Consider the following 27,986-nt stretch of genomic DNA (forward strand, 5'->3'; position numbering starts at 1 on the left):
ATGGAGAACGGTTCTTTGAGTTCTCATTTGTTTTCGAAGAGTCCGGCTATATTGACCTGGGATCTCCGTTACCATATAGCAGTTGGAACCGCAAGAGGCTTGGCTTATCTCCATGAGGATGCATTATACACTGTGACATTAAGCCAGACAATGTACTTCTTGATGCAGAGTTTTGCCCCAAGATTGCGGACTTTGGCATGGCCAAGCTTCTTGGTCGAGATTTCAGTCTCGGGGGCCGGGACGGTCCACCGCCGCCGCCACGCTCGCCGGCTTCTTCGTTGGCGTCGGCTCCGTTCCCCGATGGCCAACGGTCAGTTCAAACGCGGGTAGGTCAATGTGAGCTGGCAGGTGGCAGTGGGACAGCCTTTGCGGTCCGGATAGGGCCGAATCCGGTCGGCCTGTCTGGTGCAGAAAGCGTGGAGGGCCCGGTGGCAGCCTCTTGTCGCCACATGGAGGCGATGGAAAGTAGGGCAGCTGAGACGCGTGGCGAGTTGCAAGAGGGCCAGGAAAGGTGTGGTTCGAGAAAATTGGAGACCCCGCAGCCGGGTGCAGCGAATTCGCCGCGCTCGGTGAATCAATCAGAAGACGGGTCGCGTCCGTGGCAGGATGGTGGGTTGGTCAGATCAGGACAGCTTGAACCTGCGGCGGGGGACCAATCGCCCTTGCAGTCGATTAGGATTGGGCAGTGGGAGCTTCAGGCCGGTGCAGGAGATTCGCTCGGCTCCCTAGGCTTGTCGCTGTGTGGGATTCACGCATGGACCGAGGTGGATTGTGTCCGTTTGGATGGATCCACGCGGATTAATATGGGAGCGCGGGAGGATCCTTTGGGCCCCACTTTGCATGCGGGCGGGATGCAGCCATGCACATCGAGAGGCCAGTGGTTCTTGGTGAGACTTTCGGAGGAACAGGGAGGAAATGCTTCAACCCCTTCGCCTGGGCAGGCCCATGAGCAGGGGGAGACGCCACGGAGGCCCCCCCGCTAGACCGTCGCCCCAGGAATAGGTCTTGCAGCTCTGCTCTGAGCTGCGTCGGGCCCTCTCACCGATGCTAGCTCAACCTACAGTGAGGGAGTTTCCCAAGAAGCAGCGCATGCCGCGGCAGAAAAGGCCACCTGTGTCTTCCCCACGCCGGAGTGTGCGGCTGGCCAAGGGCGGTCGTGGCTCAAAAGCCTCGAAGTAGCATGCAGTTCTCATCAGGAAATTATGCTTGGCGAATGAAGGAAATCAAATCGATGATGAGGTGCTCCAAGCATATGTGAAGCTTTTCGACAAGCCGCTACTTGACTGTCATGTGAAGGCAATCTTGGCCTTGTTTGGTTGGGACGGGTCGATCCTTCCCTTGCAGAGCGAGGAGGAGGTGTGGGTGGATGCCCGGTAGATCAATCAGGGCCGATGGTGGATCCTGTGGGTATTGTCAATGACGCCACATCCACCCAAAATCCTAGTGTGGAATGTTAGAGGGTTAAATTCGCCAGCCCGAAGAAGTGACGTGTACCAAGTAGTAGTGGCAGCGAATGTGAGTATTGTGTGCCTCCAGGAAACCAAAATGGAGTTGATCTCGGATGAGGTGGTTTGGCAATGCTCGGGTAATAAATTCAGAAACTTCTATTACGTCCCTGCAGTTGGCACGCGTGGTGGAATCCTGCTTGCTTGGGATAGTTTAGTGGTCTTGCTCTCTAACCGGTACATGACGACAAACACGTTAACGACGCTGGTGTTGTAAGAAGGAGTGGCACACTGGTGGTTAACTGGGGTCTATGGGCCGCAAAGTGACGCGGACAAAGTTGAGTTCCTCACGGAACTTGCGGATATAAGGGACCTACATGTGGGGCCGTGGGCCTTGCTGGGTGACATCAACCTTTTGGTCTCTCAGGAAGACAAGAACAGGCCTAACACGAATAGAGGGATGATGGCGTGCTTCCGCGCTTTGCTCAATAGGCTGGAGCTAAAAGAGATGTATCTTAATGGACATCGTTACACCTGGAGTAATGAGCAGAGGGATCCCACCTTGGAGAAGATAGACCATGTCTTTGTCACAAACACTTGGGAGGATATCTACCCAAGGAACTTGCTCACAACTTTGGGTTGCACAGTGTCTGATCATTACCCGCTTTTGATAGATCTGGATGCAGAGTTGCACCTTGGCAAGCGCTTCAAATTTGAGAGCTTCTGGCCTAAAGTGGGGGGGGGGGGTTTCTTTGAGGTTGTAGTGGAAGCTAGGGATTCTATTGCTGTGGAGGGCAACACGTGAAGGAAATATGCCCTAGAGGCAATAATAAAGTTATTATTTATTTCCTTATATCATGATAAAAGTTTATTATTCATGCTAGAATTGTATTAACCGGAAACACAATACATGTGTGAATAAATAGACAAACAGAGTGTCACTAGTATGCCTCTACTTGACTAACTCGTTAATCAAAGATGGTTATGTTTCCTAACCATGGACAAAGAGTTGTCATTTGATTAACGGGATCACATCATTAGTTGAATGATCTGATTGACATGACCCATTCCATTAGCTTAGCACCCGATCGTTTAGTATGTTGCTATTGCTTTCTCTTCATGACTTATACATGTTCCTATGACTATGAGATTATGTAACTCCCGTGTGCCGGAGGAACACTTTGTGTGCTACCAAACGTCACAACGTAACTGGGTGATTATAAAGGTGCTCTACAGGTGTCTCCAAAGGTACATGTTGGGTTGACGTATTTCGAGATTAGGATTTGTCACTCCGATCGTCGGAGAGGTATCTCTGGGCCCTCTCGGTAATGCACATCACTTAAGCCTTGCAAGCATTGCAACTAATGAGTTAGTTGCAGGATGATGTATTACGGAACGAGTAAAGAGACTTGCCGGTAACGAGATTGAACTAGGTATTGGATACCGACGATCGAATCTCGGGCAAGTAACATACCGATGACAAAGGGAACAACGTATGTTGTTATGCGGTTTGACCGATAAAAGATCTTCGTAGAATATGTAGGAACCAATATGGGCATCCAGGTCCCGCTATTGGTTATTGACCAGAGACGTGTCTCGGTCATGTCTACATTGTTCTCGAACCCGTAGGGTCCGCACGCTTAAGGTTTCGATGATAGTTATATTATGAGTTTATGCGTTTTGATGTACCGAAGGTTGTTCAGAGTCCCGGATGTGATCACGGACATGACAAGGAGTCTCGAAATGGTCGAGACATAAAGATTGATATATTGGAAGCCTATGTTTGGATATCGGAAGTGTTCCGGGTGAAATCGGGATTTTACCGGAGTACCGGGAGGTTACCGGAACCCCCCGGGAGATATATGGGCCTTAGTGGGCCTTAGTGGAAGAGAGGATAGGTAGCCAGAGATGGGCCGCACGCCCCTCCCCTCCCTTGGTCCGAATAGGACAAGGAGAGGGGGCCGGCCCCCCTTCCTCTTTTCCCCCCTCCATGAATCCTATTCCAACTAGGAAAAGGGGGGAGTCCTACTCCCAGAGGGAGTAGGACTCCTCCTGGCGCGCCTCTCCTGGCCGGCCGCACCCCCCCTTTGAGCCTTTATATACGGAGGCAGGAGCACCACCTAGAGACACAAGTTGATCCACGTGATCATATTCTTAGCCGTGTGCGGTGCCCCCTTCCACCATAGTCCTCGATAATATTGTAGTAGTGCTTAGGCGAAGCCCTACGACATTAGTACATAAAGATCGTCACCACACCGTCGTGCTGACGGAACTCTTCCCCGACACTTTGCTGGATCGGAGTCCGGGGATCGTCATCGAGCTGAACGTGTGCTTGAACTCGGAGGTGCCGTAGTTTCGGTGCTTGATCGGTCGGGCCGTGAAGACGTACGACTACATCAACCAAGTTAACGCTTCCGTTGTCGATATACAAGGGTATGTAGATCACACTCTCCCCTCTCGTAGCGATACATCACCATGATCTTGCGTGTGCGTAGGAAATTTTTTGAAATTACTACGTTCCCCAACAGTGGCATCCGAGCCTAGGTTTTATGTGTTGATGTTATATGCACGAGTAGAACAAAGTGAGTTGTGGGCGATATAAGTCATACTGCTTACCAGCATGTCATACTTTGGTTTGGCGGTATTGTTAGACGAAGCGGCCCGGACCGACATTACGCGTATGCTTACGCGAGACCGGTTCTCCCGACGTGCTTTGCACATAGGTGGCTTGCGGGTGACAGTTTCTCCAACTTTAGTTGAACCGAGTGTGGCTACGCCCGGTTCTTGCGAAGGTTAAAACAACACCAACTTGACAAACTATCGTTGTGGTTTTGATGCGTAGGTAAGATTGGTTCTTGCTTAAGCCCGTAGCAGCCACGTAAAACTTGCAACAACAAAGTAGAGGACATCTAACTTGTTTTTGCAGGGCATGTTGTGATGTGATATGGTCAAGACATGATGCTAAATTTTATTGTATGAGATGATCATGTTTTGTAACCGAGTTATCAGCAACTGGCAGGAGCCATATGGTTGTCGCTTTATTGTATGCAATGCAATCGCGCTGTAATGCTTTACTTTATCACTAAGCGGTAGCGATAGTCGTGGAAGCATAAGATTGGCGAGACGACAACGATGCTACGATGGAGATCAAGGTGTCGCGCCGGTGACGATGGTGATCATGACGGTGCTTCGGAGATGGAGATCACATGCACAAGATGATGATGGCCATATCATATCACTTATATTGATTGCATGTGATGTTTATCTTTTATGCATCTTATCTTGCTTTGATTGACGGTAGCATTATAAGATGATCTCTCACTAAATTATCAAGAAGTGTTCTCCCTGAGTATGCACCATTGCGATAGTTATTCGTGCTGAGACACCACGTGATGATCGGGTGTGATAGGTTCTACGTTCAAATACAACGGGTGCAAAACAGTTGCACACGCGGAATACTCAGGTTATACTTGACGAGCCAAGCATATACAGATATGGCCTCGGAACACAGAGACCGAAAGGTCGAGCGTGAATCATATAGTAGATATGATCAACATAGTGATGCTCACCAATGAAACTACTCCATCTCACGTGATGATCGGACATGGTTTAGTTGATTTGGATCACGTAATCACTTAGAAGATTAGAGGAATGTCTATCTAAGTGGGAGTTCTTAAGTAATATGATTAATTGAACCTAAATTTATCATGAACTTAGTACCTAATAGTATCTTGCTTATGTATGTTTGATTGTAGATAGATGGCCCGTGTTGTTGTTCCGTTGAATTTTAATACGTTCCTTGAGAAAGCAAAGTTGAAAGATGATGGTAGCAATTACACGGACTGGGTCTGTAACTTGAGGATTATCCTCATTGCTGCACAGAAGAATTACGTCCTGGAAGCACCGCTGGGTGCCAGGCCTGCTGCTGGAGCAACACCAGATGTTATGAACGTCTGGCAGAGCAAAGCTGATGACTACTCGATAGTTCAATGTGCCATGCTTTATGGCTTAGAACCGGGACTTCAACGACGTTTTGAATGTCATGGGGCATATGAGATGTTCCAGGAGTTGAAGTTAATATTTCAAGCAAATGCCCGGATTGAGAGATATGAAGTCTCCAATAAGTTCTATAGCTGCAAGATGGAGGAGAACAGTTCTGTCAGTGAGCATATACTCAAAATGTCTGGGTATAATAATCACTTGATTCAAATGGGAGTTAATCTTCCAGATGATTGCGTCATTGACAGAATTCTCCAATCACTGCCACCAAGCTACAAGAGCTTCGTGATGAACTATAATATGCAAGGGATGAATAAGACTATTCCCGAGCTCTTCGCAATGCTAAAAGCTGCGGAAGTAGAAATCAAGAAGGAGCATCAAGTGTTGATGGTCAACAAGACCACTAGTTTCAAGAAAAAGGGCAAAGGGAAGAAGAAGGGGAACTTCAAGAAGAAAAACAAGAAAGTTGCTGCTCAAGAGAAGAAACCCAAGTCTGGACCTAAGCCTGAAACTGAGTGCTTCTACTGCAAGCAGACTGGTCACTGGAAGCGGAACTTCCCCAAGTATTTGGCGGATAAGAAGGATGGCAAGGTGAACAAAGGTATATGTGATATACATGTTATTGATGTGTACCTTACTAATGCTCGCAGTAGCACCTGGGTATTTGATACTGGTTCTGTTGCTAATATCTGCAACTCGAAACAGGGACTACGGATTAAGCGAAGATTGGCTAAGGACGAGGTGACGATGCGAGTGGGAAACGGTTCCAAAGTCGATGTGATCGCAGTCGGCACGCTACCTCTACATCTACCTTCGAGATTAATATTAGACCTAAATAATTGTTATTTGGTGCCAGCGTTAAGCATGAACATTATATCTGGATCTTGTTTGATGCAAGACGGTTATTCATTTAAATCAGAGAATAATGGTTGTTCTATTTATATGAGTAATATCTTTTATGGTCATGCACCCTTGAAGAGTGGTCTACTCTATTGAATCTCGATAGTAGTGACACACATATTCATAATGTTGAAGCCAAAAGACACAGAGTTGATAATGATGGTGCAACTTATTTGTGGCACTGCCGTTTAGGTCATATCGGTGTAAAGCGCATGAAGAAACTCCATACTGATGGACTTTTGGAACCACTTGATTATGAATCACTTGGTACTTGCGAACCGTGCCTCATGGGCAAGATGATTAAAACACCGTTCTCCGGTACAATGGAGAGAGCAACAGATTTGTTGGAAATCATACATACAGATGTATGTGGTCCGATGAATATTGAGGCTCGTGGAGGATATCGTTATTTTCTCACCTTCACAAATGACTTAAGCGGATATGGGTATATCTACTTAATGAAACATAAGTCTGAAACATTTGAAAAGTTCAAAGAATTTCAGAGTGAAGTTGAAAATCATCGTAACAAGAAAATAAAGTTTCTACGATCTGATCGTGGAGGAGAATATTTGAGTTACGAGTTTGGTGTACATTTGAAACAATGCGGAATAGTTTCGCAACTCACGCCACCCGGAACACCACAGCGTAATGGTGTGTCCGAACGTCGTAATCGTACTTTACTAGATATGGTGCGATCTATGATGTCTCTTACTAATTTACCGCTATCATTTTGGGGTTATGCTTTAGAGACGGCCGCATTCACGTTAAATAGGGCACCATCAAAATCCTCTGGGACGACGCCTTATGAACTATGGTTTGGCAAGCAACCAAAGTTGTCGTTTCTGAAAGTTTGGGGCTGCGATGCTTATGTGAAAAAGCTTCAACCTGATAAGCTCGAACCCAAATCGGAGAAATGTGTCTTCATAGGATATCAAAAGGAGACTATTGGATACACCTTCTATCACAGATCCGAAGGCAAGACTTTTGTTGCTAAGTTCAAAAACTTTCTGGAGAAGGAATTTCTCTCAAAAGATGTGAGTGGGAGGGAAGTAGAACTTGACGAGGTAACTGTACCTGCTCCCTTATTGGAAAGTAGTACATCACAGAAACCTGTTTCTGCGACACCTACACCAATTAGTGAGGAAGCTAATGATAATGATCATGAAACTTCAGGACAAGATACTACTGAAACTCGTAGATCAACCAGATTGAGATCCGCGCCAGAGTGGTACGGTAATCCTGTTCTGGAAGTCATGCTGCTAGATCATGATGAACCTACGAACTATGAAGAAGCGATGGTGAGCCCAGATTCCGCAAAATGGCTTGAAGCCATGAAATCTGAGATGGGATCCATGTATGAGCACCAAGTGTGGACTTTGGTTGATATGCCCGATCATCGGCAAGCAATTGAGAATAAATGGATCTTCAAGAAGAAGACTGACGCTGACGGTAATATTACTGTCTACAAAGCTCGACTTGTCGCAAAAGGGTTTCGGCAAGTTCAAGGGGTTGGCAACGATGAGACCTTGTCACCCGTAGCGATGCTTAAGTCTGTCCGAATCATGTTAGCAATTGCCGCATTTTATGATTATGAAATTTGGCAGATGGATGTCAAAACAGCATTTCTGAATGGATTTCTGGAAGAAGAGTTGTATATGATGCAACCGGAAGGTTTTGTCGATCCAAAGGGAGCTAATAAAGTGTGCAAGCTCCAGCGATCCATTTATGGACTAGTGCAAGCCTCTTGGAGTTGGAATAAATGCTTTGATAGTGTGATCAAAGCATTTCGTTTTATACAGACTTTCGGAGAAGCCTGTATTTACAAGAAAGTGAGTGGGAGCTCTGTAGCATTTCTGATATTTTGTGTGGATGACATATTACTAATTGGAAATGATATAGAATTTCTGGATAGCATAAAGGGATACTTGAATAAGAGTTTTTCAATGAAAGACCTCGGTGAAGCTGCTTACATATTAGGCATAAAGATCTATAGAGATAGATCAAGACGCTTAATTGGACTTTCACAAAGCACATACCTTGACAAGATTTTGAAGAAGTTCAAAATGGATCAAGCAAAGAAAGGGTTCTTTCCTGTGTTACAAGGTGTGAAGTTGAGTCAGACTCAATGCCCGACCACTGCAGAAGATAGAGAGAAAATGAAAGATGTTCCCTATGCTTCATCCATAGGCTCTATCATGTATGCAATGCTGTGTACCAGACCTGATGTGTGCCTTGCTATAAGTCTAGCAGGGAGGTACCAAAGTAATCCAGGAGTGGATCACTGGACAGCGGTCAAGAACATCCTGAAGTACCTGAAAAGGACTAAGGATATGTTTCTCGTATATGGAGGTGACAAAGAGCTCATCGTAAACGGTTACGTTGATGCAAGCTTTGACACTGATCCGGACGATTCTAAATCGCAAACCAGATACGTGTTTACATTAAACGGTGGAGCTGTCAGTTGGTGCAGTTCTAAACAAAGCGTCGTAGCGGGACCTACATGTGAAGCGGAGTACATAGCTGCTTCGGAAGCAGCAAACGAAGGAGTCTGGATGAAGGAGTTCATATCCAATCTAGGTGTCATACCTAGTGCATCGGGTCCAATGAAAATCTTTTGTGACAATACTGGTGCAATTGCCTTGGCAAAGGAATCCAGATTTCACAAAAGGACCAAGCACATCAAGAGACGCGTCAATTCCATCCGGGATCTGGTCCAGGTGGGAGACATAGAGATTTGCAAGATACATACGGATCTGAATGTAGCAGACCCGTTGACTAAGCCTTTTGCACGAGCAAAACATGATCAGCACCAAGGCTCCATGGGTGTTAGAATCATTACTGTTTAATCTATATTATTGACTCTAGTGAAAGTGGGAGACTGAAGGAAATATGCCCTAGAGGCAATAATAATGTTATTATTTATTTCCTTATATCATGATAAAAGTTTATTATTCATGCTAGAATTGTATTAACCGGAAACATAATACATGTGTGAATACATAGACAAACAGAGTGTCACTAGTATGCCTCTACTTGACTAACTCGTTAATCAAAGATGGTTATGTTTCCTAACCATGGACAAAGAGTTGTCATTTGATTAACGGGATCACATCATTAGTTGAATGATCTGATTGACATGACCCATTCCATTAGCTTAGCACCCGATCGTTTAGTATGTTGCTATTGCTTTCTTCATGACTTATACATGTTCCTATGACTATGAGATTATGTAACTCCCGTGTGCCGGAGGAACACTTTGTGTGCTACCAAACGTCACAACGTAACTAGGTGATTATAAAGGTGCTCTACAGGTGTCTCCAAAGGTACATGTTGGGTTGACGTATTTTGAGATTAGGATTTGTCACTCCGATCGTCGGAGAGGTATCTCTGGGCCCTCTCGGTAATGCACATCACTTAAGCCTTGCAAGCATTGCAACTAATGAGTTAGTTGCGGGATGATGTATTATGGAACGAGTAAAGAGACTTGCCGGTAACGAGATTGAACTAGGTATTGGATACCGATGATCGATTCTCGGGCAAGTAACATACCGATGACAAAGGGAACAACGTATGTTGTTATGCGGTCTGACCGATAAAAGATCTTCGTAGAATATGTAGGAACCAATATGGGCATCCAGGTCCCGCTATTGGTTATTGACCAGAGACGTGTCTCGGTCATGTCTACATTGTTCTCGAATCCGTAGGGTCCGCACGCTTAAGGTTTCGATGACAGTTATATTATGAGTTTATGCGTTTTGATGTATCGAAGGTTGTTCGGAGTCCCGGATGTGATCACGGACATGACGAGGAGTCTCCAATTGGTCGAGACATAAAGATTGATATATTGGAAGCCTATGTTTGGATATCGGAAGTGTTCCGGGTGAAATCGGGATTTTACCGGAGTACCGGGAGGTTACCGGAACCCCTCGGGAGATATATGGGCCTTAGTGGAAGAGAGGAGAGGTAGCCAGAGATGGGCCGCGCGCCCCTCCCCTCCCTTGGTCCGAATAGGACAAGGAGAGGGGGCCGGCCCCCCTTCCTCTTTCCCCCCCTCCGTGAATCCTATTCCAACTAGGAAAAGGGGGGGAGTCCTACTCCCAGAGGGAGTAGGACTCCTCCTGGCGCGCCTCTCCTGGCCGGTCGCACCCCCCCTTTGAGCCTTTATATATGGAGGCAGGAGCACCCCCTAGAGACACAAGTTGATCCACGTGATCATATTCTTAGCCGTGTGCGGTGCCCCCTTCCACCATAGTCCTCGATAATATTGTAGCAGTGCTTAGGCGAAGCCCTGCGACATTAGTACATCAAGATCGTCACCACGCCATCGTGCTGACGGAACTCTTCCCCGACACTTTGCTGGATCGGAGGACGGGGATCGTCATCGAGCTGAACGTGTGCTTGAACTCGGAGGTGCCGTAGTTTCGGTGCTTGATCGGCCGGGCCGTGAAGACGTACGACTACATCAACCAAGTTAACGCTTCCGTTGTCGATCTACAAGGGTACGTAGATCACACTCTCCCCTCTCGTAGCGATACATCACCATGATCTTGCGTGTGCGTAGGAAATTTTTTGAAATTACTACATTCCCCAACAACACGTTCATTGTACTTGACAACAAACTGCACGCTACCGCGAAGGCTTTGCAAGCTTGGAGCGGTCGTGGAATGGCAACACACGACTGCAAATTTCCATTGCCATGGAGATCATTGCAAGATTAGATGTGACATGGAAAAAGCGAGCATTGTCTGACTAGGAGCATGCTTTGCGCAAGTTGCTCAAGCGGAATCTTTTGGGACTTTGCTCGTTGGAGAGGACTATTGCACACCAAAGATCAAAGTTGCTGCAACTGCGAGATGGGGATGCAAACACAAAGTTGTTTTAGAGGCAGGCGTCTCATAGGCCCCGCAAGAACATTATCATGTCCATGCAGCATAATGGGGTGATGCACACGGGTCAAGAGGAGGTGGCCAAGGTCGTGGATGAATACTATGGGCAGCTCTTTGGCTCCGCCAAGACCCGGGAGGCTTCGATTAATATGGACATGCTGGATCTGCCATTGCTACCTCTTGAGCTTGCGTTGGTTTTCCCCGAAGAGGAAAGGATGATGCAGCAGAGTAGCGTAAGTATTTCCCTCAGTTTTTGAGAACCTAGGTATCAATTCAGTAGGATGCCACGCGCAAGTCCCTCGTACCTACACAACACAAAGAGCTCAACGCAACCAACGCGATTAGGGGTTGTCAATCCCTTCAGGTCACTTACGGAAGTGAGATCCGATAGATAATATTTTTGGTATTTTTGATATGAAGATGCAAAGTGAAAAGTAAAAGGCAAAGTAAAAACAAAGCAAGATTAAAGTGATGGAGATTGATATGATGAGAATAGACCCGGGGGCCATAGGTTTCACTAGTGGCTTCTCTCAAGAGCATAAGTTTTCTACGGTGGGTGAACAAATTACTGTTGAGCAATTGACAGAATTGAGCATAGTTATGAGAATATCTAGGCATGATCATGTATATAGGCATCACGTCTGTGACAAGTAGATTGAGACGATTTTGGATCTAGTACTATTACTCCACTCATCGACCGCTATCCGACATGCATCTAGAGTATTAAGTTAAAAACAGAGTAACACTTTAAGCAAGATGACATGATGTAGAGAGATAAATTCATGCAATATGAAATAAACTCCATCTTGTTATCCTCGATGGCAACGATACAATACGTGTCTTGCTGTCCCTTCTGTCACTGGGAAAGAACACCGCAAGATCGAACCCAATGCTAAGCACTTCTCCCATGGCAAGAACTACCAATCTAGTTAGCCAAACCAAACGGATAATTCGAAGAGACATGCAAAGATAACCAATCATACATAAAAGAATTCAGAGAAGATTCAAATATTGTTCATAGATAGACTTGATCATAAACCCACAATTCATCGATCTCAACAAACACACCGCAAAAGAAGAAGATTACATCGAATAGATCTCCACAAAAGAGGGGGAGAACATTGTATTGAGATCCAAAAAGAGAGAAGAAGCCATCTAGCTAATGACTATGGACCCGAAGGTATGAGGTAAACTACTCACACTTCATTGGAGGGGCTATGATGATGTAGAAGCCCTCCGTGATGACGGCCCTCTCCGGCGGAGCTCCGGAACAGGCCCCGAGATGGGATCTCGTGGATACAGAAAGTTGCGGCGGTGGAATTAGGTTTTTGGTTCCTTTTCTGATCGTTTGGGGGTACGTGGGTATATATAGGAGGAAGGAGTACATCAATGGAGCACCGAGGCGCCCACGAGGCAGGGGGGCGCGCCCCCTACGCTCGTGACCGCCTCCAGTACTTCTTGGAGTAGGGTACAAGTCTCCTGGGTCTTATCTGAGAAGAAAATCACGTTCCAAAAAGGATTTTGCTGTTTGGACTCCGTTTGATATTCTGTTTCTTCGAAACACTGAAATAGGCAAAAAACAGCAATTCTGGGCTGGGCCTCCGGTTAATAGGTTAGTCCCAAAAGTAATGTAAAAGTGGAAAATAAAGCCCAATATAGTCCAAAACAGTAGATAATATAGCATGGAGCAATCAAAAATTATAGATACGTTGGAGACGTATCAGGCATCCCCAAGCTTAATTCCTACTCGTCCTCGAGTAGGTCAATGATAAAAAGAGAATTTTTGATGCGGAGTGCTACTTGGCATAATTTCAATGCAAAATTTCTTAATTGTGGTATGAATATTTAGATTAGAAGATTCAAGACAAAAGTTCATATTGACATAAAGAATAATAACACTTCAAGCAAACTAACAAAGCAATTATGTTTTCTCAAAGTAACATGGCCAAAGAAAGTTCATCCCTACAAAATCATATAGTTTAGTCATGCTCCATTTTCGTCACACAAGAATGCTCTCATCATGCACAACCCCGATGACAAGCCAAGCAATTGTTTCATACCTTAATAATTTCAAACTCATAAATTTCACGCAATACATGAGCGTGAGCCAAGGATATAGCACTATGGGTGGAATAGAATATAATGATGGGGGTTGTGTGGAGAAGACAAAAAAGGAGAAAGTCTCACATCAACGAGGCTAATCAATGGGCTAGGGAGATGCCCATCGATTGATGTTAATGCGAGGATTAGGGATTGCCATGCAACGGATGCACTAGAGCTATAAATGTATGAAAGCTCAACAAAAGAAACTAAGTGGGTGTGCATCCAACTTGCTTGCTCATGAAGACCTAGGGCACTTGAGGAGGCCCATTGTTGGAATATACAAGCCAAGTTCTATAATGAAAAATTCCCACTAGTATATGAAAGTGATAACTCAAGAGACTCTCTATATGAAGAACATGGTGCTACTTTGAAGCACAATATATGAGACTCGCTATATCATGGTGCTACTTTGAATCACAAGTGTGGAAAAAATGATAGTAACATTGCCCCTTTTTGTTTTTTTGGGCCTTCTTTTTTTCTTTGGCCTTTTTTTGGGACAATGCTCTATTGAATGATGATCATCACACTTCTATTTATTTACAACTCAATGATTACAACTCGATACTAGAACAAAGTATGACTCTATATGAATGCCTCCGGCGGTGTACCGGGATATGCAATGAATCAAGAGTGACAAGTATGAAAAATTATGAACGGTGGCTTTGCCAAAAATACTATGTCAACTACATGATCATGCTAAGCAATATGACAATGATGAATGTGTCATGATAAACTGGATGGTGGAAAGTTGCATGGCAATATATCTCGGAATGGCTATGGAAATGCCATAATAGGTAGGTATGGTGGCTATTTTGAGGAAGATATAAGGAGGTTTATGTGTGAAAGAGCGTATCATATCACGGGGTTTGGATGCACCGGCGAAGTTTGCACCAACTCTCAATGTGAGAAAGGGCAATGCACGGTACCGTAGAGTCTAGCAATGATGGAAGGGTGAGAGTGCGTATAATCCATGGACTCAACATTAGTCATAAAGAACTCATATACTTATTGCAAAAATCTACAAGCCATCAAAAACCAAAGTATTACGCGCATGCTCCTAGGGGGATAGATTGGTAGGAAAAGACCATCGCTCGTCCCCGACCGCCACTCATAAGGAGGACAATCAAATAACACCTCATGTTTCAAATTTGTTGCATAATTTTAACCATACGTGCATGCTACGGGACTTGCAAACTTTAACTCAAGCACTTCTCAAACTCACAATTACTCTACTAGCATGACTTTGATATTACTACCTCCATATCTCAAAACAATTATCAATCATCCAACTTTTCTTAGTATTCAACGCACTCAAAAGAAAGTTTCACAAATCTTGAATACCAGGCAAGTTATTATTAAGCAAATTACCATGCTATTACGACTCTCAAAATAATTTAAGTGAAGCATGAGAGATCATAGTTTCTTTAAAACAAACCACCACCGTGCTCTAAAAGATCTAAGTGAAGCACATAGAGCAAAATTTCAACGCTCAAAAGATATAAGTGAAGCACATAGAGCAAAACTACATAGCTCAAAAGATATAAGTGAAGCACATAGAGTATTCTATCAAATTTTAATTCATAGATGACTCTCTCAAAAGGTGTGTACAGCAAGGATGATTGTGGCACACTAACAAACAAAGACACAAATAATACAAGACGCTCCAAGAAAAACACATATCATGTTGGTGAATAAAAATATAGCTCCAAGTAAATTACCGATGGAAGTGGACGAAAGAGGGGATGCCTTCCGGGGCATTACCAAGCTTTGACTTTTTGGTGTCGTTGGATTATCTTGGGGGTGCCATGGGCATCCCCAAGCTTAGGCTCTTGCCACTCCTTGTTCCACAATCCATCAAAAGAACTCACCCAAAACTTGAAAAATTCACAACACAAAACTCAATAGAAATCTCGTGAGCTCCGTTAGAGAAAGAAAACATAAAACCACTTCAAGGTACTGTAATGAACTCATTCTTTATTTATTTTGGTGTTAAGCCTACTGTATTCCAACTTCTCTATGGATTATAAACTATTTTACTAACCATAGATTCATCAAAATAAGCAAACAACACACGAAAAACAGAATCTGTCAAAAACAGAACAGTTTGTAGTAATCTGTAATTAACGCAAATTCCTGGAACTCCAAAAAATCTACCAAAATTAGAAGAACTAGATAATTTGTCTATTGATCAGCAGCAATTGGAATCAGTATTTTATCACGTTCTGATGATTTTTAGTAATTCGGTCTCTGAACGCAAAGTTTCTGGAAATTACAGCAAGATCAAATAACTATCATCCAAGAAATCCAATAGGTCTAGCTTGGCACAAACACTAATTAAAACACAAAACCACATCCAAAAAGAGGGTAGATGGGTTATTTATTCCCTAACAGAAGAAAAACACAAAAAAACAAAAATAATAAAATTGGGTTGCCTCCCAATAAGCGCTACCGTTTTACGCCCCTAGCTAGGCATAAAAGCGAGGATAGATCTAGGTATTGCCATAATAGTGGTATGGCAAATCATGGAAACATCTTTCATATTCTCTACGTTCAGCAGCAAGTTTTCTTTGAGGAAAGCAAAAGTAATCAAAAGGGCTAAATTTAATGGGACAAAAGTCCCCAAGATCAATCTCGAGAGGTATGGGTGCCTCCCTAGGCCCTTTGTATTGCACAATCAATTCATCATTAAGAGCATTCTTTTGGCAAAAATCTACAAGCCTTAGTTCGAGAGGAAAACCCAGTCCATTATTCTGAATAGCAAAATCATCATTAAGCTCGAAATTTTATCAACTAGAACATCGGCAGGAACCTTTTTGATTAAAAAGGATAGCTTCAATGGGAGGATGACTAGCATCCACCCTATAATGCGCAAAGATTTCTTTGGCCTCTTTTATTATAAATCTAAGCTCATGAGCCAAAAAGATAGTAGCGGCATGCTTAACAGAAGAATGCTCAATATTAGAGAATTCTAAGAAGATTCGTTGGATGCAAGGATGCATGTGCATAAATTGTCTTTCAAGTTCAACTATAAGCATGGCAATAGCGTCCTCAAGACTACTAGTTCTATGAAGAATAGAACCGCCCATAGAGGGCAAAGTACCGACACAAGTAAAGAAATCTTGGATAACTCCTTTTGCAATAATATTACCACTACCAACACGAATTTTTTTTGTATGCAAGGTAGGGGGTTCTTCAGTAGGAGCATCAGAGTTCTCCATGATATTATTGTTGTCCATATCGGCAATAATTTCCCCAATTTCAGACATAACGACAAGCAAGCGAGAAAAAGGCAAACAGAGAAAGAGAAGGGGAAGGAGAAAGAGAGGGCGAATAAAACGGCAAGGGTGAAGTGGGGGAGAGGAAAACGAGAGGCAAATGGCAACTAATGTAATGCGGGAGATAGGGATTGTGATGGGTACTTGGTATGTTGACTTTTTGCATAGACTCCCCGGCAACGGCGCCAGAAACTCTTCTTGCTACCTCTTGAGCTTGCGTTGGTTTTCTCCGAAGAGGAAAGGATGATGCAGCAGAGTAGCGTAAGTATTTCCCTTAGTTTTTGAGAACCAAGGTATCAATCCAGTAGGAGGCCACGCGCAAGTCCCTCGTATCTACACAACACAAAGAGCTCAACGCAACCAACGCGATTAGGGGTTGTCAATCCCTTCACGGTCACTTATGGAAGTGAGATCCGATAGATAATATTTTTGGTATTTTTAATATAAAGATGCAAAGTGAAAAGTAAAAGGCAAAGTAAAAACAAAGCAAGATTAAAGTGATGGAGATTGATATGATGAGAATAGACCCGGGGGCCATATGTTTCACTAGTGGCTTCTCTCAAGAGCATAAGTTTTGTACGGTGGGTGAACAAATTACTGTTGAGCAATTGACAGAATTGAGCATAGTTATGAGAATATCTAGGCATGATCACGTATATAGGCATCACGTCCGTGACAAGTAGATCAAAATGATTCTGCATCTACTACTATTACTCCACTCATCGACCGCTATCCAGCATGCATCGAGAGTATTAAGTTAAAAACAGAGTAACACTTTAAGCAAGATGACATGATGTAGACAGATAAATTCATGCAATATGAAATAAACCCCATCTTGTTATCCTCGATGGCAACGATACAATACATGTCTTGCTGCCCGTTCTGTCACTGGGAAAGAACATCGCAAGATCGAACCCAAAGCTAAGCACTTCTCCCATGGCAGGAACTACAAATCTAGTTGGCCAAACCAAACGGATAATTCGAAGAGACTTGCAAAGATAACCAATCATACATAAAAGAATTCAGAGAAGATTCAAATATTGTTCATAGATAGACTTGATCTAAACCCACAATTTATTGGTCTCAACAAACAAACCACAAAAGAAGAAGATTGCATCGAATAGATCTCCACAAGAGAGGGGGAGAACATTGTATTGAGATCCAAAAAGAGAGAAGAAGCCATCTAGCTAATAACTATGGACCCGAAGGTCTGAGGTAAACTAATCGCACTTCATCGGAGGGGCTATGATGATGTAGACGCCCTCCGTGATGACGGCCCTCTCCGGCGGAGCTCCGGAACAGGCCCCAAGATGGGATCTCGTGGATACAGAAAGTTGCGGCGGTGGAATTAGATTTGTGGCTCCTTTTCTGATCGTTTGGGGGTACGTGGGTATATATAGGAGGAAGGAGTACGTTGGTGGAGCACCGAGGGGCCCACGAGGCAGGGGGCGCGCCCTGTAGGGGGGGGGCGCCCCCTACCCTCGTGACCGCCTCCGGTACTTCTTGGAGTAGGGTCCAAGTCTCCTGGGTCTTATCCGAGAAGAAAATCATGTTCCCAAAAGGATTTTTCTTTTTGGACTCCGTTTGATATTCTGTTTCTTCGAAACACTGAAATAGGCAAAAAACAACAATTCTGGGCTGGGACTCCGGTTAATAGGTTAGTCCTAAAAATAATATAAAAATGGAAAATAAAGCCCAATATAGTCCAAAACAGTAGATAATATAGCATGGAGCAATCAATAATTATAGATACGTTGGAGACGTATCAGCCATGCCTCGACCTAGCTAGCTTGGAGGCGCCGTTCGATGAAGAGGTGTACAAAGTGATCAAGGCCATGCTGATGAACAAGGCACCAGGTCCGGACCGTTTTACGGGTAGATTCTATACCACCTGCTGGCACGTCATCAAGAACGATTTTATGAGGGCACTCGATCAATTCTATAGAGGAGATGTGAGGGGCATGGTTGCGATCAACAAGGCGATAGTAACCTTGTTGCCAAAGAAGACTGGAGCGGTGGACGTAAGAGACTTCAGGCCGGTCAGCCTTGTAAGCGGACCGATTAAGATCTTTGAACAGATCCTGGCTACTAGGCTGGCAGACGAACTGCCAAATCTAGTGGGGCTGCAGCAAACCGCGTTTGTCAGAGGTCGCTCCCTACATGATAACTACATGCTAGTTCAGTGCACAGCTCGAAGGTTGCATGCGCTAAGAAGCCCTACGGTCATGCTCAAGTTGGACATAACCAAGGCGTTCGATACAATACAATGGCTGTTCATTCTCGAGGTTTTGAAGCGGATGGGTTTCGGAGACAGATGGATCTCGTGGATTTTTGGTTTGCTCGCAACTTCATCTACGCGGATTATGGTTAATGGCACGCCGGGCAAGACAATTCTCTCTTGTCAGGGCCTCCGACAGGGCGACCCACTTTCACCAATGCTATTCATACTCTGTATGGATCCCTTACGAGCCCTATTTGAGCATGCAACAAGGAGAGGACTACTGGCACAGCTAGCGAGGACGGGTCTGCGGCAAAGAACTTCTATTTTCGCGGATGATGTGGTGGTCTTCTTCAAGCCGACGAGGATAGAGGCATCGACTTGTGCCGCGCTCTTGCGTGTCTTCGCGCAGGCCTCGGGGCTGCTGGTGAATATGAACAAGAGTGTTGTTTGGCCGATCAGGTGCTCGCAAGAGGAGGAGGACATGGTAACTTCAATCCTGGGTTGCTCGACATTGGCCTTTCCTTGCACCTACCTGGGGCTGCCCTTAACACTCAGAAAACAGTCGGGCGTGGATAAGGTTCAGGACTGCTTGCAGCTTTGGAAGGAGGCACTCATGCCGAAGAGTGGGCGGCTGATCCTCATACAGTTTGTACTCTGCGCTATATATAGCCGTGCATGACAAGCTTGCGTTAAACCTTCCGGCAAAAACCATTACCGCACTGATCAAGATTTGTCGGAGCTTCCTTTGGTGCAGCAAGAAGGAGGCAAATGGTGGAAACTGCTCGGTGGCTTGGGAGGAAGTGTGTTCTCCTAAGTGGGCTGGTGGCCTGGGGATCCCCGATTTGCAATGGCTAAAAAAGGCACTTCAGGCTCGTTGGCCTTGGCTTCAAAGTGTGGAGAAGGAACGGTCATGGGCTGAATTCTCCATTATAATGCCATCAGAGTCTATGGCTTTGGTTCAGGCAGCAACGCGCACGATGGTGGGAAACGGTACAACCACTATGTTCTGGGAGGACCATAGGGTCGACGGAGCTAGGATTTGTGAGCTTGCACCGGCGCTATACAGCAGAATACCACCAAGAACTAGGAGGACAACGATGGTATCAGATGCGCTATCCAACGGTACTTGGGCTAGCGATGTTGGCCCTAATCTATCTCTGCCAGAGTTGGAGGAATTCTTACGGTTATCGACGAGCCTAGAGGAGTTTCGTCTGGCAGAAGGGCTGGATGATAGGGTTCGGTGGTCCTGGGAAGGAAATGGTATGTTTTCAGCAAGGTCGGCATACGCGGCCAAGTATATGGGACGACAACTCTCACCCACGGCGGCGTTTACCTGGAAGTCGGGGGCTCTGTTGGGATGCCGCTTTTTCTCCGGGCTGGCAATCAGGAACCGATGTTGGACCTCGGACAGATTGGCGCGAAGAGGACTGCCTCATCAAGACACTTGCCCGCTATGCAACCAACATGACGAGACCATACAACACTTACTCAGGACCACCCTGGCTGGCAGTGGTGCTCCACCCTGGCTGGGAGGGCGAAGTTCATACCTAGGCCAGAGGAGACATTGAGTGGATGGTGCGAAAGACATGAAGATAGCAGGGAGCACCAGAAGGCCACGCATGCACTCTGTTTGCTGCAATGTGGATACTGTGGAAGCATAGGAACGATATCGTCTTCAATGGCACCACGCCGTCATTGCCAAGGGTGTTGAGCAGGCTACGAGAAGAGGGAGCGCTTTGGGTGAAGGCAGGCTTACTTAGTGAAGCGACCATAGGTGAGGAGTCCGCTCTGGTGGAGCGGGCAGGGCATGAGTAGTTGCACTCCATGTAAGTAGAGGGTAGGTCAGATAAGATCCGCATGTAAATAAAACCTGGATGTACCAGTGGATTGGGTCTCCCCACCCCCCTTCTTCTATAATGAATGATACGCACACTTGTGCGTATTCGAGAAAAAAAAAATAGCAAGGCTTTGACAATAATGCGAGGGACCATTGGATATCTTGCACCGGACTGGATATCGGGGCTACTGATCACACATTAAGACTGATGTTTACAGGTATGGTATGATGCTTCTTGAAGTCATATCGGGTCGAAGGAATGCAGAGAAAATCAAGGATGTGATGTTTACTTACTTTCCCGTACTTGCTGCAATCAAGGTGAATAAAGGAGATGCTATGTGTCTGCTTGACAGTAGGTTGGGAGGCCAGGCAGATGTAGACACTACTAGGAAAATGCCTACTAATGGCGCACTAGTTTTGCCTACTAATGGCGCACTACTGGTGCGCCATTAGTATCACGCCACTAGTATTTCTTACTAATGGCGCACCATCGGTGCGCCATTAGTATCTGGTATACTAATGACGCAAAAAGCAGTGCGCCATTAGTATAGAACACCATGCGCCATTAGTATGCCTTCCAGGGGGCCATATTTAACCATGTGCTTTGGCATACTAATGGCGCACTGTTGGGTGATGCGCCATTAGTGTGATTATCACAGTGCGCCATTAGTGTCTTGTGTGGTGCGCCACTAGTATGAATATTAAGGATTTTTTTTTCATTTATGATATTTTCACAGATTAAAAAATATTAAGGATAATATACAACACAGATCTGCTTAGCTTACATACAGGGGGGCCATATGTGACGATGTTACCTGCGTCCACCAGATCATATCCAACACACAAGTTTCATCATATATACATACATAGCCAACACATAGTTCCATCGTTACATATTACAAAAGTTTCACAATGTTCATTCAACACCGTTATCCATCAATTCACAAAAGTTTCACATTGATACAAAATAAAAACACAAATGGAAAAGAAGCACTCCATCCATGCAAGCTTCCGTGAATTAAATCAAATCTGCAAAATGATAAACAAGAAGTTAGAAGAAGAAGAAGAAGAGAAGAAGAAGAAGAAGACTAGAAGAAGAATAAGAAGAAGAATAAGAGAAGACTATAAGCTTATTATGTAAACTTGATCATTTTGTGCTAACATAAGTAATTTTGGAGCTAACCTATAGGAAACTAAGCATATAAGCTCTAAGTTAGCATATTAGAGCCAACTTAGGTAAAATGAAGCTAACCTATGTCATTTTGGATAAGAAGAAGAGTAAGAAGAAGACTATAAGCTTATTATGTAAACTTGATCATTTTGTGCTAACATAAGTAATTTTGGAGCTAACCTATAGAAAACTAAGCATATTAGAGATAAATAGGTAACTAAGTATATATATATATATATATATATATATATCATTTTGGAGATCTGACATACCTGACATAGTTCAGTTCTCATTGTTCTTCTCCTTCTCCTTCCTCAGCCTGATGTGCCAAAAGCGGCGAGGCGGTGGAGGCAGCTGTGGGATGTAGTCTTCTACCACAATTGGCGTGGTCATGTCGCCCAGCTGTGGGATCGCCGGCGCCACCACCGATGCGTGGTAATTGTCAGGCACCACCACCATCGCGAGGCCACCCTCAGCCACCACCATCTCTTGCCCATGGTCAGCCACCACCATCTCTTGCCCATGGTCAGCCACCACCATCTCTTGCACCTGGTCAGCCACCACCATCTCTTGCCCTTGGTCAGCCACCACCAGCGCTAGGTCATCCTCAGCCTGATGCCCATCGTCATCCTGCAGCTCCTCATCCCCACTCTGCTCCTCTTCTCCCCCACTCCAGTCCTGTAACACCCCGGATATGACTTTCCCAATTTGTAATCCAACTCTTGCTGTTTCCGGCTTTAAGTTTAATTTATTTTCTCGGGTTCGGGTCTGTGTCTCCGTGTGTTGTTATCGTTTTCATGCATCCCATATCATGTCATCATGTGCATTGCATTTGCATAAGTGTTCATCTCATGCATTCGAGCATTTCCCCGTTGTCCGTTTTACATTCCGGCGCTTCGTTCTCCTCCAGTGGTCAATTCTACCTTTCTTTCGTGTGTGGGCATTAAACAGTTCCGGATTGGACCGAGACTTCCCAAGCGGTCTTGGTTTACTACCGGTAGACCGCCTGTCAAGTTTCGTACCATTTGGACTTCGTTTGATACTCCAATGGTTAACCGAGGGACCGAAAAGGCCTCGTGTGTGTTGCAGCCCAACACCCCTCCAATTTGGCCCAAAACCCACCAAAACCCTCTCCATCATCTAGAGCGTTTGATCACGATCGCGTGGCCAAAAACCGCACCTCATTTGGACTCTCCTAACTCCCTCTATGCCTATAAATAGGTCCCCTCCGTTTTCGGATCTCCTTCCTCCCCGAAACCCTAAATTCACCCCGCGCGCGCCGGACATTGTCCGTCCGGGCCGGACATATCACCCGCCGCCGCCGCGCCCACTCCCACGCTGCCACGTGGCGGCTCTCGCCCGCGCCGCCGCCGAGGACCGCCGGCCCCCCTCCCCGCTCCAACCGGGCCGCGCCCGCGCCTCGCCCGCCGCCGCCTCTCTCCACGCCGGCGCGCGCCGCTGCCCAGCGCCTCCACCGCCTCGTCCACCGCGCCTCCACGCCGACACCCGCGCCGCCTCGCCCGCCGTCCGCCGCCTCGGCCTCGCCTCCTCCATGCCGACTCCGCCACCTCGCCGGCGTCCCAACTCCGGCGATCCCCGACGAACTCCGGCGAAGGATCCGGCCATCCTCGATCTGCATGCGCGAGATCTAGATCCGGTGAACAGTGAAACCCTAGGTTAAATTCGTCTAAGTCCCTGATATTTTCAGTCCATGTGCCCATGTTCAACTTCCTATATCTCCGCATCCGTAGCTCCGGTTCATGCATATAGCATATCAAAATGTTCGTCTCAGAGAGTACATCATTTCATTCCATTGCACCATTTTCATTTGAGTTCATCTTGATGCCAGAAATGCTGTTAGAAGAGGGCTACTTGAGTTAATTGTCAGATCTGCTACTCCATCTTAGACATTTGTCATTTTTGCCATGATTATTGTGTGCATGATATGCCCATGAGCTCTACATATGGTTTTTTAAGGGTTTTATATCTTTCCAGAGGTGCAACCCTTGTATTTTTGTGATGTGTTTGGTGCCTAGTGCAAGCTTGCAAAGTGAGGCACTTGGTAATTCTGTTTTCAGGGACTTAGCATTTCCACCAAGTCCTGGGATTGTATAGTTCATGATGCCATATGTTCATGATGTTTCCTAGTGATCCGTGCCTCTTTTGAGGATGATCAGTAAAGGAGTTTTGTTAATATTGTAGTGCTCTATCCATCCATGTCTGTGTTTGCATATATGGAGCACCCTAGCTTGAGTCAATCGAGCTCTACTTTTGCTTTGTTGTGAATCTGGGCAGATTGTCAACTTGTTTGCAATTTTGCCGGTGATGTTGTAGTTGATCTGTGCATGCTATATATGCCATTGTTCTTGCCATGTCTAGCTTGCATTTTGTGCCTTCTTAATGGATGTATGCTTGTCTTGCCACGACTTGCACCGTAGTGAGTGCATCGATCTCGTAAACATGCCTACTTGAGTTATGTTTCAGCATGCTCCAGTTTTCACTAAGTCTGAAAACTGATTATGTTTTTTCCATGTTCACATGCTTGCAAATGTATTTTGTGATCCCCTTTGGCTCAAGGTGACTAAGGGACTTTCGTTAAGATCTTTGAGTAGCTCCATGCCATGCTTTACTTTGTCATGTTCAGGTCCTGTAGCATGTTGTTTTGGTGCTCCGAAGAGGGCTATATGATCTGAAATTTCAGACAAGTGTTAATTTCACTAAGTCTGAGATCTGTTTACCATTTGCGTTTTTTCCTTGCTTGTTTGAACCTGTTAATGGATGAATTGGCCGTAGCTCAGTGCTAGACTTTTGTTAAGCATCTTGAATGCATCCCTGCCATGTATTTTGTTGCCATATTTGAGTGCTGTAGCATGTTCATCTCATTGCATTTAGATGCCTACTTGCTGTAAATCACAGAACCGTGTCATATTTAAATCGCTTGCCATTTCCAAACCATAACTCCGATTCCGGTGATCTTATATCGTTTTCAAGCGATTTCATCTCATCTTTCCAGTGGCACACTTGGTTTTCCAAGTTGAGGCCAGGTTCATGCATTTCCTGTCATATCTTGCATATGCATCCCGCATAGCATACCATGTTTGCATCATCTTGTTTGGTCCTTGCACTTGGTTGATTGTGTTCTTGTTGCTTGTTTGTCTTGTTTGGGTAGATCCGGGAGACGAGTTCGCTAACGAGGAGCCCGTTGAGTTTGCTTTCGAGGATCCAGTCAACTCTGACAACTTTGTAGGCAAGATGATCATACCCTCGAAATCACTACTATCTTTGCTATGCTAGTTTGCTCGCTCTTTTGCTATGCCAATGCTACGATGCCTACCACTTGCTTTCAAGCCTCCCAAATTGCCATGTTCAGCCTCTAACCCACCATTGTCCTAGCAAACCGTTGATTGGCTCTGTTACCGCTTTGCTCAGCCCCTCTTATAGCGTTGCTAGTTGCAGGTGAAGATTGGAGACCGTTCCTTGTTGGAACATTATTTACTTGTTGGGATATCATTATATTGCCATGTTATCTTAATGAATCTATATACTTGGTAAAGGGTGGAAGGCTCGGCCTCTCGCCTAGTGTTTTGTTCCACTCTTGCCTAGTTTCCGTCATATCGGTGTTATGTTCCCGGATTTTGCGTTCCTTACGCGGTTGGGTTATAATGGGAACCCCTTGATAGTTCGTCTTGATTAAAGCTTTTCCAGCAATGCCCAACCTTAGTTTTACCATTTGCCACCTAGCCTCTTTTTCCCTTGGGTTTCCGGAGCCCGAGGGTCATCTTATTTTGAACCCCCCCGGGCCAGTGCTACTCTGAGTGTTGGTCCAAACTAGAGTCCTGTGCAGCGCCCCCTCGGGGAAACTCGAGGTTTGGTTTTAGTTGTATGGAGAGCTCATCTGAGTGTGCCCTGAGAACGAGATATGTGTAGCTCCTATCGGGATTTGTCGGCACATTCGGGCGGTGTTGCTGGTCTTGTTTTAACCTGTCGAAATGTCTTCTTGTACCGGGATACCGAGTCTGATCGGAATGTCTCGGGTGGAGGTCTATTCCTTCGTTGACCGCGAGAGCTTGTCATGGGCTAAGTTGGGACTCCCCTGCAGGGATTTGAACTTTCGAAAGCCGTGCCCGCTGTTGTGGGCAGATGGGAATTTGTTAATGTCCGGTTGTAGATAACTTAAACATTAACTTAATTAAAATTAATCAACTGTGTGAGTTACCGTGATGGCCTCTTCTCGGCGGAGTCCAGGAAGTGGACACGGTGTTGGAGTAATGCTTGCGCAGGTTGTCCTCTAGTTTCTCGCTCGCGCTTTGCCTCCTCTTCTCGCTCTCTTTTGCGAATAATTTAGCCACCATATATGCTAGTCGCTTGCTGTAGCTCCACATATATTTACCTTACCCCACCTATTTAGCTTAAATAGTCTTGATCGCGAGGGTGCGAGATTACTGAGTCCCTGTGGCTCACAAATTACTATTACACCAGATGCAGGACCAGATGTTACAGCTCCAGATGGCGCGCTTGAGCTCAAGTGGGAGTTCGACGAGGACTCTCAGCGTTACTATGTTTCTTTTCCTGATGATCAGTAGTGGTGCCCAGTTGGGGTGATCAGGACCAAGTCGCTTGTTGGGTTATCTTTTATTTTTGCACCATAGTCGGGCCATGAGTGTTTGGATGATGCATGTTATTTATGTACTTGATTGACGTGGCGAGTGTAAGCCAACTATGTTACCCCTTTTATTTATCTATATTACATGGGATGTTTGTGATGATTACCTGACTTGCGACATATGCCTTCAATGCGATTATGCCTCTAAGTCGTGCCTCGACACGTGGGAGATATAGTCGCATCGAGGGTGTTACAAGTTGGTAATTAGAGCCTTCCCCGACCTTAGGAGCCCCCACTGATTGATCGTTTTTAGCGACCGAGTTGTGTCTAGAAAAATGTTTTGAGTCAATTAGGAATTATATATCGGAGAGTTTAGAAATTCATTTTACTTCCCAGTCTCCTCATCGCTCTGGTAAGGCATCCTGACGTAGAGTTTTGACTCTCCTCTTCTCAAATTTCACTAAATTTTTTTTAGGATCACGCGGGTATCTTGAAATCGTTCTGATGGTTTTATGATGAGAACATTGTCTTGGTGCCTCCTGTCAGGGATTTAGTGGAAGTGTGCCGGGGAGTTGAGCTCTGAGGTGTTGTCATCATATTTTATCGTTGTAGTTCTGGAATACCTGAGTTTAGTATGCCGACATCGAAAATCTCTTTTATGCAGTTCGTTGGTGAGATAACCTCGACGCCACCCAGTACTGGGGCGGGAGTTCGGGAGTATCGGCATAACTTGTATAACGGATGCTTTTCGAAGGTTGAGGTAGATGGTTTCCGAAGTTTTTCTTGGTTATGTGTTGAAGGATGGATACAACTGGATGTAGGATTTGCTAGTTTGGGTGAGATATTATGCTTCCCTTGTATCCCGAACACCAGATTGCATAACTGGAAAGGTTCGGCAGTTTCATAGGTGGGAATTCTTGTAGCTCTAGTTCTTCCTCCACGGATATTGGTTTGAGATTGGGATTTCTTACCAATTATTCGTTCTTCATCTGTACCTTGTTGATTTATTTTCTTCTACCTAATTCTACGTGGCTTCACAATTTATGGATATGTGACCATTTCAAGAGGATTACATTCGTTCATTTTGTTCGGATGTGAAGACTTTATGTTGCAATTTTCATTCCGTTGGTTTCAGCTTCATTTATCTGTCTATGTGCTAACGGTGGTCAACCTCTTCAGGATGGCTCCCGCTAAGAGCACCAGTCAGAACCAAAATCAAGATTCGCCACCACCTCCACCTCCTCCGGAGGCATGGCAAGCTGTGATGGCCGCAACCAATGCAAACACGCAGTTGATCATGCAAATTCTCCAAGAGCGCAATCAAGACAATCAAGGGAATCACGGCAACAATCAGAACCACTTTGCTACACTGAACCAGTTCCTTGCTAATGGGCCAAAGACGTTCAGCAATTGTGTTGAGGCAACCGATGCTGATGATTGGCTTGTGGATCTGTGTAAGCATTTTTAGTGCAGCAACGCCAGGCCTGAAGATTTTGTCAAGTTCGCTTCCTTCCAGCTCAAAGATCAAGCTACAGAGTGGTTCTAG

At 45.2% G+C, this 27,986-nt stretch overlaps 1 pseudogene; it reads left to right on the forward strand.

Annotated features, from left to right (window-relative positions):
* Positions 1–27,986, forward strand: LOC125518073 (annotated as a pseudogene).

This window comes from Triticum urartu, chromosome 7 (genome assembly GCF_003073215.2).
Source record: "Triticum urartu cultivar G1812 chromosome 7, Tu2.1, whole genome shotgun sequence".
In the NCBI taxonomy this organism is placed as follows: domain Eukaryota; kingdom Viridiplantae; phylum Streptophyta; class Magnoliopsida; order Poales; family Poaceae; genus Triticum; species Triticum urartu.